Source organism: Heterocephalus glaber, unplaced genomic scaffold (genome assembly GCF_053883595.1).
Source record: "Heterocephalus glaber isolate CG9 unplaced genomic scaffold, H.glaber_assembly_v1.0 deba00001451, whole genome shotgun sequence".
NCBI classification, from domain to species: Eukaryota; Metazoa; Chordata; class Mammalia; order Rodentia; family Bathyergidae; genus Heterocephalus; species Heterocephalus glaber.
The window spans coordinates 5,274,470-5,285,070 of NW_028258301.1; the positions used below are offsets into that span (position 1 = coordinate 5,274,470).

General features: G+C 46.0%; 1 non-coding gene across 1 annotated transcript; it reads left to right on the forward strand.

Annotated features, from left to right (window-relative positions):
• Window positions 1–9,697: 9,697 nt before the first annotated feature.
• On the forward strand, window positions 9,698–9,804 carry LOC147827310 (U6 spliceosomal RNA). Its single transcript, XR_015452668.1, has one exon. It is a non-coding gene; the product is annotated as a U6 spliceosomal RNA (small nuclear RNA).
• The last annotated feature ends 797 nt before the right edge of the window (window positions 9,805–10,601 follow it).

The following is a 10,601-nucleotide window of genomic DNA, read 5'->3' on the forward strand; positions in this document are numbered from 1 at the left end:
GCATCGTCCAAGTCTGTTTCTCAAGCTGCACGGAGCTGGTCAAGACCAAAAGCTCTGTCTGCTACTCCTCTGTACCCACTGTGCCCAGAGCTATTATGTAACTGGAATAGAATATTAAGAGGCTTTCTTACTGTACCCCCCATTACCTCCCAACTCCCTGGTCATTCACACTCTCCCCTGAGACTTCTGGATATGCCTTTCCCACAACTAAAACACTAATGCCTGGTGAATGCCACAGCTGGCCATCTGATGGTCTGATTGGTCAGTGTCATGTCTTATCCTGTGACATATCCTTAATGTTGTTCATTCCTGCACCTAGAACCACATCTAACACATAGCTCTTGGCTGCTGTTTGTTGAGGGGAAAAAAGGAAGATAAGAAGGAAGGAAAAGAAGGGAAGAAAAGAAAAAATTTCTAGCATTTATCTACTTATGCCTACTTAGATTTGCCACTTACCCTTTCTGAACTCAAGTATTTTGAGTTACTCATTCTCATTACTCCAGAGTGGTCAATGAATGTATAACTCAGCTTAACCTGGGATCCCATCAGACATGCAGAATCCCAGGCCAAGCCAGACCTACTGAATCAGGATCTACAGTTTGACAAGATCCCAAGTGCTGTGCATGCACTTGGACATTTGAGAAGTACAGTTCTCGGCTCTGATGAAGATGTCAGACCTGCTAACCTCCCAGGAGAGTGAAGGGCATCCGGTGGGATGACTAATGTGAAACCGTTTTGAATACTGGAACATGCTGGGCAGATGAGCTAGACTGCTATGATTATTCTTACTATTAGTAATAGCCCTTGCAGGAAAACCACTTTATAGTTCTGTTTTTAAAACCTCATTAAATCCTTTTCAAATGTGCTATTAAAAGTTATGTTCTAGTCCACCGAGTTTTGTAAACCCCAAGCCTTTTACACAGATTGGAGCCTGGGCTTGGGGATAGGAGCATGGGTCCTGCTTATGATGGTCGCCATGGGCCTGATTGAATGCAAATTCATATCCCACAACACCCTGCCAACTGATTGATCCTGGAAAAGAAGATGTTGGGAACCCAGTTCCTCAGAGAAAGGAAAAACTAAGTAGAGGCAGAGGATGGAAAAAGACAAGCCTGGGGTTTCACGCTGGTTGGCGGGCTTATACTGCATGCCTGTGATCTTCTGCCTTTCAGCCTCTGCCAAGCCATGTGGAAGGAAAAGAGGGAGCAGAAGAGAAGGAAGCAGACGCTGGTGGGATTACCTCAGCCACAGGCTGGGCAGTGGGCCGCCACTGAGAGCCCTTCAGGGGAGCAGCCACAGATGCAGCTGCAAGTCGCTGTTAGGGCTTTTGATGCTAGACTGGCCTGGAGCCCACAGCCAGGCCACCAGCCCCATCAGCTTTTGGCCCTGAGATAAAGGCTAGGAGAGGGTTAGGAAGATGCATCTTGGACTCAAGTTACAGGAGAAGGCAAGAGAAAGTGAGCACCATGCTTAAATAAGGTAGAAACTGATCATTGCTCAAGACTGCTGAGAAAGCCATAAATACCAAGTGCCCAAGGTATCTGGGCTGCTCTCTGCTCCTAGTCAGGTCTACATGCTCACCCAGGCTGACCACCCCAGGGTTGGCAACTCCAACAAGAGAGAGCAAATGAAACCCCAAGGCTGTGGGTTCTCCTACTGGGTTCGCCTGTGGCTCAGCCATAAACTCGGAATCTAGTATCATGGTCTCCTCCCCTTCTCCCTTGTCCTTTCCAGGTACAAATCTCTGAGTCCTCTGCATGCCTCACACTGCCCTCTACCAGCCTGACCCCTCAGCCCTTCCAAATTGCAACACTGATTCTGATCCAGGATCTATCCTCATTTATATCACTTAACGCTCATTCTCCAAGTCAATCAGTCAGGAGCTGCCATGTTCACTGAGCCAGGCCCCTGTGGTAGGCTCCAGACAAAAAGAGTTAGACCTGAAAGACCCCACAGTCTGAGGGGAGACAGCTGAGGGCAACAAGCAAGGATAGGTTCCATCCCCATAGGGAGTGCAGGGGTCCCAGGGAACACAGCCAAAGGGGTGGCGGGGAAGAGAGCCTTCCAGAGAAGGCCTGAAGGACCAGCAGCTGAATCCAGCTAAAGAAGCAGCCAAAGAGCACTTAGGCTGGAAGTGACACAGCCTCACTGGAACCAGAGCTGTGCAGTTAACATGGTGAGATGCCACTCTGCACCCATCAGACTCTCCATGTAAAATCTGGTGAAGACTGAGGTATGTGTGCAGCCTGGTGCCTTGCTGGGGTACAGGACTAAGAGCAATTAAACCCAGGCCTGATCAAGAGCCCTCTAAGCAATCTTCCACATGATTATTCATAAGACAGAGACCTATGCCTTGATCCATGAAGGGAAGGTTCAAGAATGTTCATTAGTGCACTGATCAGGGAAGAAAAATATAGTGTGTATGTATGGTGCATGTGCAGTTAGAGGCCATGAACTAGACCCTAGAGGGACATGCATGATATGGATGGATCCTAAAAACATGTGGTAGTGAGAAAAAATCAGAAACAGAAGGTGCTAAAGCAAAATGCCAGTTATGTAAATTAAAAACATACATAAAGAAAACAACACTCTATATTTTTCAAAGAAACGTGTATTTTCAAGGTCATGCTCTAAACACATTAGACTGAGGACCTATAAGGAAGAGGGGAATGAAGGGATAGGAAAATCAGGAAACTCGACAAACCAAGAGCAAGGCCCAGCAAGAAAAATGAGGACAATGGCCATAAGGGGGACAGCAATTTAATAAACTTGCTGCAACTGCACAAGATTTTAAAAAGAAAAGAAAATCAGGAAGGAGTTGGAGTCTGCGCCAAGAGAACCAGAGGTGCAGAGACCCAGAGGCAACAGAGAAATCTACAGAGGGGACACAGGAGAGCCTGGCTGGGAAACAAGGGGACTAAGCGGGGAGGGAGGAGGGTGCAGGGGATGGTGAGGCCAGACCATTGGGCCTGTGCACCATGGAGAGGACTCTGCACTTTGTCTCAGATTCCCCGGGCACCCCTGGAAGGGTTTTAAAGCAGGGTGGGACTTGCTGAGACTTGGGTCTTAGACATTCTCGTAGAACCACAGATTTGCGGAACATCACGAACAGATGTGACCATTACCTGCCCATCCCCCTGCCCACAGATCCAAGGAAAGAAAGGTTGCCCCGAACTTTACTGCCTACAAAGCTCTGCCGTATTCAGAATCTTACTCGGTCCCCACAACACCCACAGAAGTGGGCACGGCAAGTGCTGCTGTATGAGAGAGGAGTTTACTGAAGCTCAGGAAGGTGAAAAGTCTTGAATTCAAGTCATAGAATCTCAGCCTCTTTTCCACAAGTTGAAAGACCCAAAGAAGCTTTGTCAAAGTTGAGCTGAATTAAAATGTGTCAAGTTTAATTGAGGTAATTAGATTTAAACCACTTTGCATTATGCTCAGTTGAATCCATTCATTCACTAAGAACACAGGTTTATTTAAGTGCCTACTGCATGTCAGTATGTGCCAGATGTGGGCAACACAGCTGTGTACAAGACAGCACTGACTCACTCAAAGCTAACAGACTAGCAGGAGAGACCAACTTAAACAAGTCTCTGGGATCTTGCAGCCCTTCTTGTCCCTTGAACACACCTGCCTTTTTGTGGCCTCAGTGCCTTTGCCTACATCATTAGAGCTCTTACATCATTTTGTTCAGTTCTCTGCTCAAATATCATCTTCTCAGGCAAGCTTTTTATGGCCACCATACTTCTTAGTGGTCACCAGCACTACTAACCGACCCCCCACACACACACACACTGTTCTCTACCCTATTACTCTGCTGAATTTGTCTGTCCTGCATTTTTCACTGCCTAGAAGTAAGTACATATGTACATTTGTTTACATATTTTTATTTTATTTCTGTCTTCAAGCAGGGTAGACATTTTGTCAGCTTTGTACTACAACACCTCCAGCACCAGAATTCCTGGCACATAACCAAATACATATAGGAAATGTTTACAGGTTGGATCATTGATATATTAAAAAACTATAGAATTCAGTCAAACTAAGACCAATGCATTGACTTAGGTTTGGTTATATTGGGCCAGACAGGGCTCATTTAATAGTGTATTTAATAAATGTTTACTGAGCATGTATCAGACACTGTTTTATGCTCTCACAGAGTACATATTCCAAGGAGAGTTGGTAGGTTGAGATAAATTAAATCAAAATTAGAAAACAATAAAATAAGAACCAAGATGCATTATGTAAAGGTACAATTCCCAATGAGAAATGTAATTATGTTGTATACCTAAAATGTACCAATAAAAGAATTTAACAAAAAAAAATAGAAAACAAGTTGAGCATGAGTGAAATTAGGTTGATTTCATCAGGACTGCATTGTTTTCGGTTGGGCTAGAGTAACCCAAGAAGTGCAGGACCAGCCATGGCCCAGATGCCTTGGACTAAGGTGAGCCGATCCACACTGGACCCAGGTGAATGAAGTTAAGAGGGGCTGAATTAGGCTGGGTTGTATGATTGAATTCAAGTTGAGTGGAGAGGAGTGAGTTGGATCAAGTTGAAAGTATCATTTGTGCTATAAAAAGGATTTGTTTTTTAACTGAATTGAATAGACATGCAGTAGGCTGACTTTGATTGGACTTTGATTGGACTGATCTGGTGGATAGGGATAGATAAACCTGAGCAAGACTGAATTAAACAGGGCTTCGTTGAACTGGGTTGAGGGAGAGAGTTTATGCTGAGTTTCTGTGTTGTGTCCACTTGGGTCCTTTTGAGGCACGTTTCTTTGAGCAGAGCTAGGTGGGATTCATATGAAAGGAGGGATTGTACCTGGGCTGAGCTGGTCTGATCTACTGAGTTCAATGGATCTGTGCTGAGTGAGGCTATCCAGACCAGCGAGGACCTGAAACAATGCCACCCCCAACAGAGCACAGACTCAGGCAGCTTGGAGGAAAAGCCAGCACCCTCTCCTTCCAGTGTGCTCTGGAACCCACCACAGACCTCGAAGGATTGTCTTCCTTCCCACCAGGCTGGAGGAGCCCACATCTTTCAGCTCCTCATCTCTAAACCATCTGCCACCTTTTTCAGACACTTGGAGAAGTCCCTTAGAGGTCTCTAACCCAGATCCCTGTATTACCCCAGTGGGTCCTCCCTGTCCACAAGCTCCTTGTCCACAGGCAGGGGTCACAGGTTATGCAGAACACATCTCGTCTCTCTCCTTCAGCTTCCTGGATGAGCTCCCTGGCAGCCATCTGCTTAGAGACCAGAGCTATTGGGACACCAGCCACAGGGCTGTGCTCAGCCTTCTTGGCCATGTAAAGAGCACAGTGGACTCCAGGCAACTTCTCCCAGTCCCTTGGTGCCAATGGGACCTATGAGCACAGCTTGCTCTTGGTGTCTGACTCCAAGGCACCAGCAGCAGCACCTTGTAATCAGCCAACCCAAGTCCTGCTCTTTCCCAAGTCAGTCCTGAGTGAAATCATAGCCATGCCTGGCCCATGGGGACCTCAAGGTTTTGGAAGACCTCTCCAAAGTCCCCGTCTCCTGCCACCCACAAGCTACTCTCAAAGCCAGAGTGAGATAAAGGCTGGGTCTTCCAGCCCTCAGTGTCTGTAACCACTATTACTTCCTTTTAAGGGTGGCTTCTCACCCACCTCAGCACTTGCTAGGACCCCTATCTATTCTCAATTCTCAGTAGGATTTCCCTTATGGAGGCCATGATTTCATGTAAAACACACACACACACACACACACACACACACACACACACACCTCTTTGTTTTCTAAGGTGGGAGACGAAAATCATCTGTGAGATAAATTTAATACGTAGTACACACAAAAACACTTTCTGAAAATTAAAAAAAATTAAAACCTTGTAAGTTTTTCTCCTCCCAACATTGATAAGAGGGAAACAAGAGCCAGAAGAAGAGACTAAATAAAAAATAAGAAAATATTGACTGTAGTGAGACATTTCTATGAGAGGGGGAAATGGAAGCAAGGACCTGAGATGCAGAATGTCTTGATGGGGCATTAAGGTATAAAAGAACTTCCCTCCCCAGCGTCCTTCTACTTCATCACTCTTTGGGGCCACAGAGAGCACAGGGAAGGAAAGTGGGCGTGAGCACCTTATCCAGCATGAGAAGCACTCCCATGAATCAAATGAGATGGGGAGGGTACGCCAGGGCCCTCGGGTGGCAGAGCCTTGTAGATCACTTGTGCTTTCTCTGCCCCAGAACCTTTATACCTACAACTCCTCTGTCTAGAAGTCCCCCTTGCCTTTACACACACATTTTTTCCTTCCCTTTGCATGACCAACTCCCATGTATCCTACAAGCCTCAGTAAGGGCTCACTGTCTCAGGAATGCCTCCCCTGATTCCCCTCATTATCCCCAGTCTGAAAGCACTCGAACCTCTCCATTGCAGTGTTCATCACAGTGTTGACTGCTGAGTATTTTCCTCTCCCTTTAGAATGTAAGCTCTGCAAGGCTGGACCCTTGACTCTATTGCCATCCGAGCTCCTCATACACAGTAGGTACCCAACTAATATTAATGAGTGTGGGAATTAATCCAATATACACACAATTGACAGACCCATAACGTAGGTGAAGAGGGACACTCTGGTTCACACATAGAGTCATCAATGGCTGGCCAGGACTAGAACTCAGATTCCCCTTTCCAGCTGCTGAGCTAAGGGACCAATTCCTCTTCCACATCTGGACAAGCTGCTGTGGTCTCCAAGCATAGAAGGCAAGTATCAAAGCAGAGGCTGGTGTGAATTATGGTTCCCCACCTCCCTGCTCCCTCACTCATCTCTGAAAGACCCTCCTCTCTAAAGTCACTGCCAAGGTCTAGGCCTGGAAACTACTCCCAGCCCTAATCCATGGCATCTACCATCAAAGCCCCTCCTGATTACCCACTGCAGAAGGGCAGGCTTGAGATGGAAAGTACAGAGCCTTGTGTGTATTGGAAACAACTGTCTGACTGCCTGACTATTCACTCCTGAGCCTTGAGCTGCTGATGGGACAGCTCACCACCCAGCCCTGAGAACCTTCCCTGCTTTCCTGTCACCATATGGAGGCATCCACCCAGGCCTTCAGGGCATTTTATCCTCATAAGAACATCTGGAATAGATACTATTATTATTCCCCTTTTACAGATTAGGAAACTGAGACTCGGAGAGTTCATTTTACTTGCCCAGAATCACACAGCAGGCAGAAACAAGATAATAAGATCTGTCTCACTGCAACAGCAGTGCACTGGACCTCTGTGATGCCCACCCTCCAGCTGCCTCTCCTGGAACCACCACCAGGCTTTGAATGCAGTCACTCTCACAGATGCTTGGGTCTTGGCTTCCTTGGACCAGCGGGCCCCATCAGCTGTATGAAAATCTCCAGGTAACACTGGAGCAGAGAGGAACTTCCTGAGCAGCCAAGTGTCAGAACTCAAGCCCAAGAATAAACTTCGCATGAAAACACTTCCATGCACACACAAGTGCACATATACTCACATCTTTCAGTAAGAGCAGAGCCAGTTGCCCTTGCTTGCTTTGCCGATCTAAACAGCAGAGTCTGCTGCTGAAAGCCATCTGAGGACCACCACTGCCTGCAGAGCCTCTCAGGATGATGCCTTCCCAGTGGACAGCATAAGACAACTTCCCTGCTTTGCCCTTTCCAGCCAAAGTAGGACTTTTCACCGCCCTGGAAGTGGGGCTGCACATGAGCCAAGAGGCACAGGCCAGATCAGGCAAGGTCCAGGGGAAGCCTGGTGCCCATGGCTGGGATAATCCAGATGGAGAGATGGGCTGGAGACAGAAGAGAATATCCCTGCCTCAAATGACTAGCCAGGTTCAACTCACACAAACGCAAGCTGCATCTACTTTCTGGATTGGTTGTTGTGAGCACTGGTTACCTGTGTCAAGTGCTCAGAAAGCACATGGTAAACATCACTGTTTCACTAATAATCCTGCTAACTCTCATCAATGAAATGGGGGTCACAGGTTCCCAGCTCTAGGTGCCCATGCCTCTAGCTCTGGGCAGCCATGAATAAAAGAGACAAAAAACCCTGCCCTGCAGAGAGTCAACAAACAAAAGAAACAGTTAAAATATACCATGGAGAAAGATAAAGCAGGAGAGGAAGAGTGGTGCTGGGGAGGAGGAGGAGATACAAAGCAGGATTCCGTCTGAGGCCTGCTGTCCAGGAAAGGCCTCACAGGAAAGGAGACATTTGGGCAAAAGTGTTTTACAAAGAAGTCAGGAGAGGGCTGTCTGAGCCAAGGACATTGTCCCAGGCACAGGGGACAGTAGGTACAAGTTTTCCCAGGTTGGAAAGGGGATAGCTGTAGTGAGGAGAAGCTAGGAGACCAGGGCCCTGAGTGGACGGTTATTACAGTTTAAATATGAAATGTACCTGAACAGAACGCCAGTAGTACAAGAAATAATACCAAGAATCAACAAATGGGACTACATCAAGTTTAAAGAGCTTCTGAACAAGAAAGGAAACAATCAACAGAGGGAAGAGACAATCTACACCCAGCGGGGGGAAGGTTGCCAGCTACTCTTCTAATAGACTAATATTTAGAATATATGAAAAACTCAAAATAAGTTAATCCACAAAAAGCCAACAACCCAATCAAAAAATAGGCAAATGAACTGAGTAGACACTTCTCGAAAGAAAAAGTACAAATGTCCAGTGAGTACATGAAAAAAAAAAGTTCATCTTTACCTATTAGGGAAATGCAAATTAAAACTCTGAGAGTCCTTCTTACTCTAGACAGAGTGGCTATCACACAAAAAAATCACAAATGCTGGTGAAGTTCTACACTGTTGGTGGGAATACAAACTGCTACAACCAATACAGCGTAAGTATGGAGACTTGAGGCCTCAAAAAAATTAAAAATTGAAATTCCACTTGATCCAGCAATATACCTTTCCTGTATGTCTTCCCAAAAGAGTTAAAGACATCACACCATAGTGATACATGCATACTCTGTTTATAGCAGCACAGTTCATGACAGCTGAGCTCTGGAAACAGAACCTCTCAATGGATGAACAGATAAAATATACACAATGGAATTTTATTCAGCCATAAAGAAGAATGAATTCATGTCATTTTCAGGAAAATAGATGGATTCTTGAGACCATGATGTTAAGTGAAATAAGTCAGACACAGAAAGTTAAATATGGAATGGTTTCTGTTACATGAAAAACCCAGAATATAAATAAAGAATAAAATAAAGGCAGACTTTTTTGGAGCAAGGAAAGGGTGAAGGGAAAGGAAAGGGGGATGTGAATATCATGTGTTGCAAGCAATAAAACAAATTTTAATAAGAAATATACCCTAAATACTCATGTATTCAGGAATTGATCCCAGAGGTGGAGCTGAGAAAGTCATGAATCATTGGAGCATGAGGGTACTAGCCTTATCAGTAGACTAAGGGGCTATTAGGTAGTGGGGCCCATTTGGAAGAAGTAAGTCACTGCAAATGTGTCTTTGAAGGGTTTATCCTGTCCCCAGCCCCTCTCTCTCTCCCTCTCACACACACACACACACACACACACACACCCTTCATTGCTCTCCGTGCTTCCTGGTGGCCATGAGGTGAGCAGCTTTGCGCTGCCAGACCCTTCCACCATGATGTTTCTGTCTCGGAGTAGGCCAACCATGGATTGAAACCTCTGAAACCTTGAGCTAAAATCTCTCTGTGCTCGCTTTAGCAACACATATATTAAAATTGGAACAATACAGAGAAGATTACCATGGCCCCTGTGCAAGGATGACATGCAAATTCATGAAGCATTACATATTTTTTTAATAAAAATTTAAAAAATAAATCATTCCTCCTCTAAGTTGTCTTAGTCAGATATTTTGCCCCATCAATAGAAAGTTGACAAACACAATGGTGAATAATTCTTTTTTGGTTTTGTTCCTGTTTTTTTGAGACAAGGCCTCACTATATTCCCCAGGCTGGCCTAGAACTCCCTGGGTGTAAGCAATCCTTTTACCTCAGCTTCCCTAAGAGCTGGGACTACAGGTGGTACCATATGTCTATCTTGATGATGAGTACATTTTAGGAGATAGAATCAGCAGTTTCCTGACAGGAGGTCATATGATTCTCCTGCTTCATTCTTGCAAAGTCTAGAAAAATGAATACAAAGGGTCTTGAGGTTTATGCCATGAGCCACGGCCCTGGGCCCCAGCAGTAGACATTCATTAAATGGCCCTTAGGATTCATGTGTGACAGCATGGAAAGCTACAGCCTTCTGTGAAAGCCTCTATAGTGCAGCCAAGCAAGAGAGGGGTCTCCCAGAGCCTTGGGCCCCTCCCCACCACTCCCTGCCCGGATGGGCCCACAGAGGCCACAGGTTACGGAGAGGGAGCTCACACCCCGGCAAAGATTGATGCCTTTTAAACAGACCCAGAGCGAGAAGGACAGAGAAAGTCAATATTTGTCTGAGCAAGCCAAACAGGCAGACTCGCCCAGGAATGTGAGGGAGGGAGGGAGGCCCAGTGCCCAGAGAACATTATTTCAACAGGCAGATATTTGGAAACCGTCGCTGTCCTGGCAGTGGGGGAGGGGGCAATTCATCCAGCCCTCCTTAAGCCCA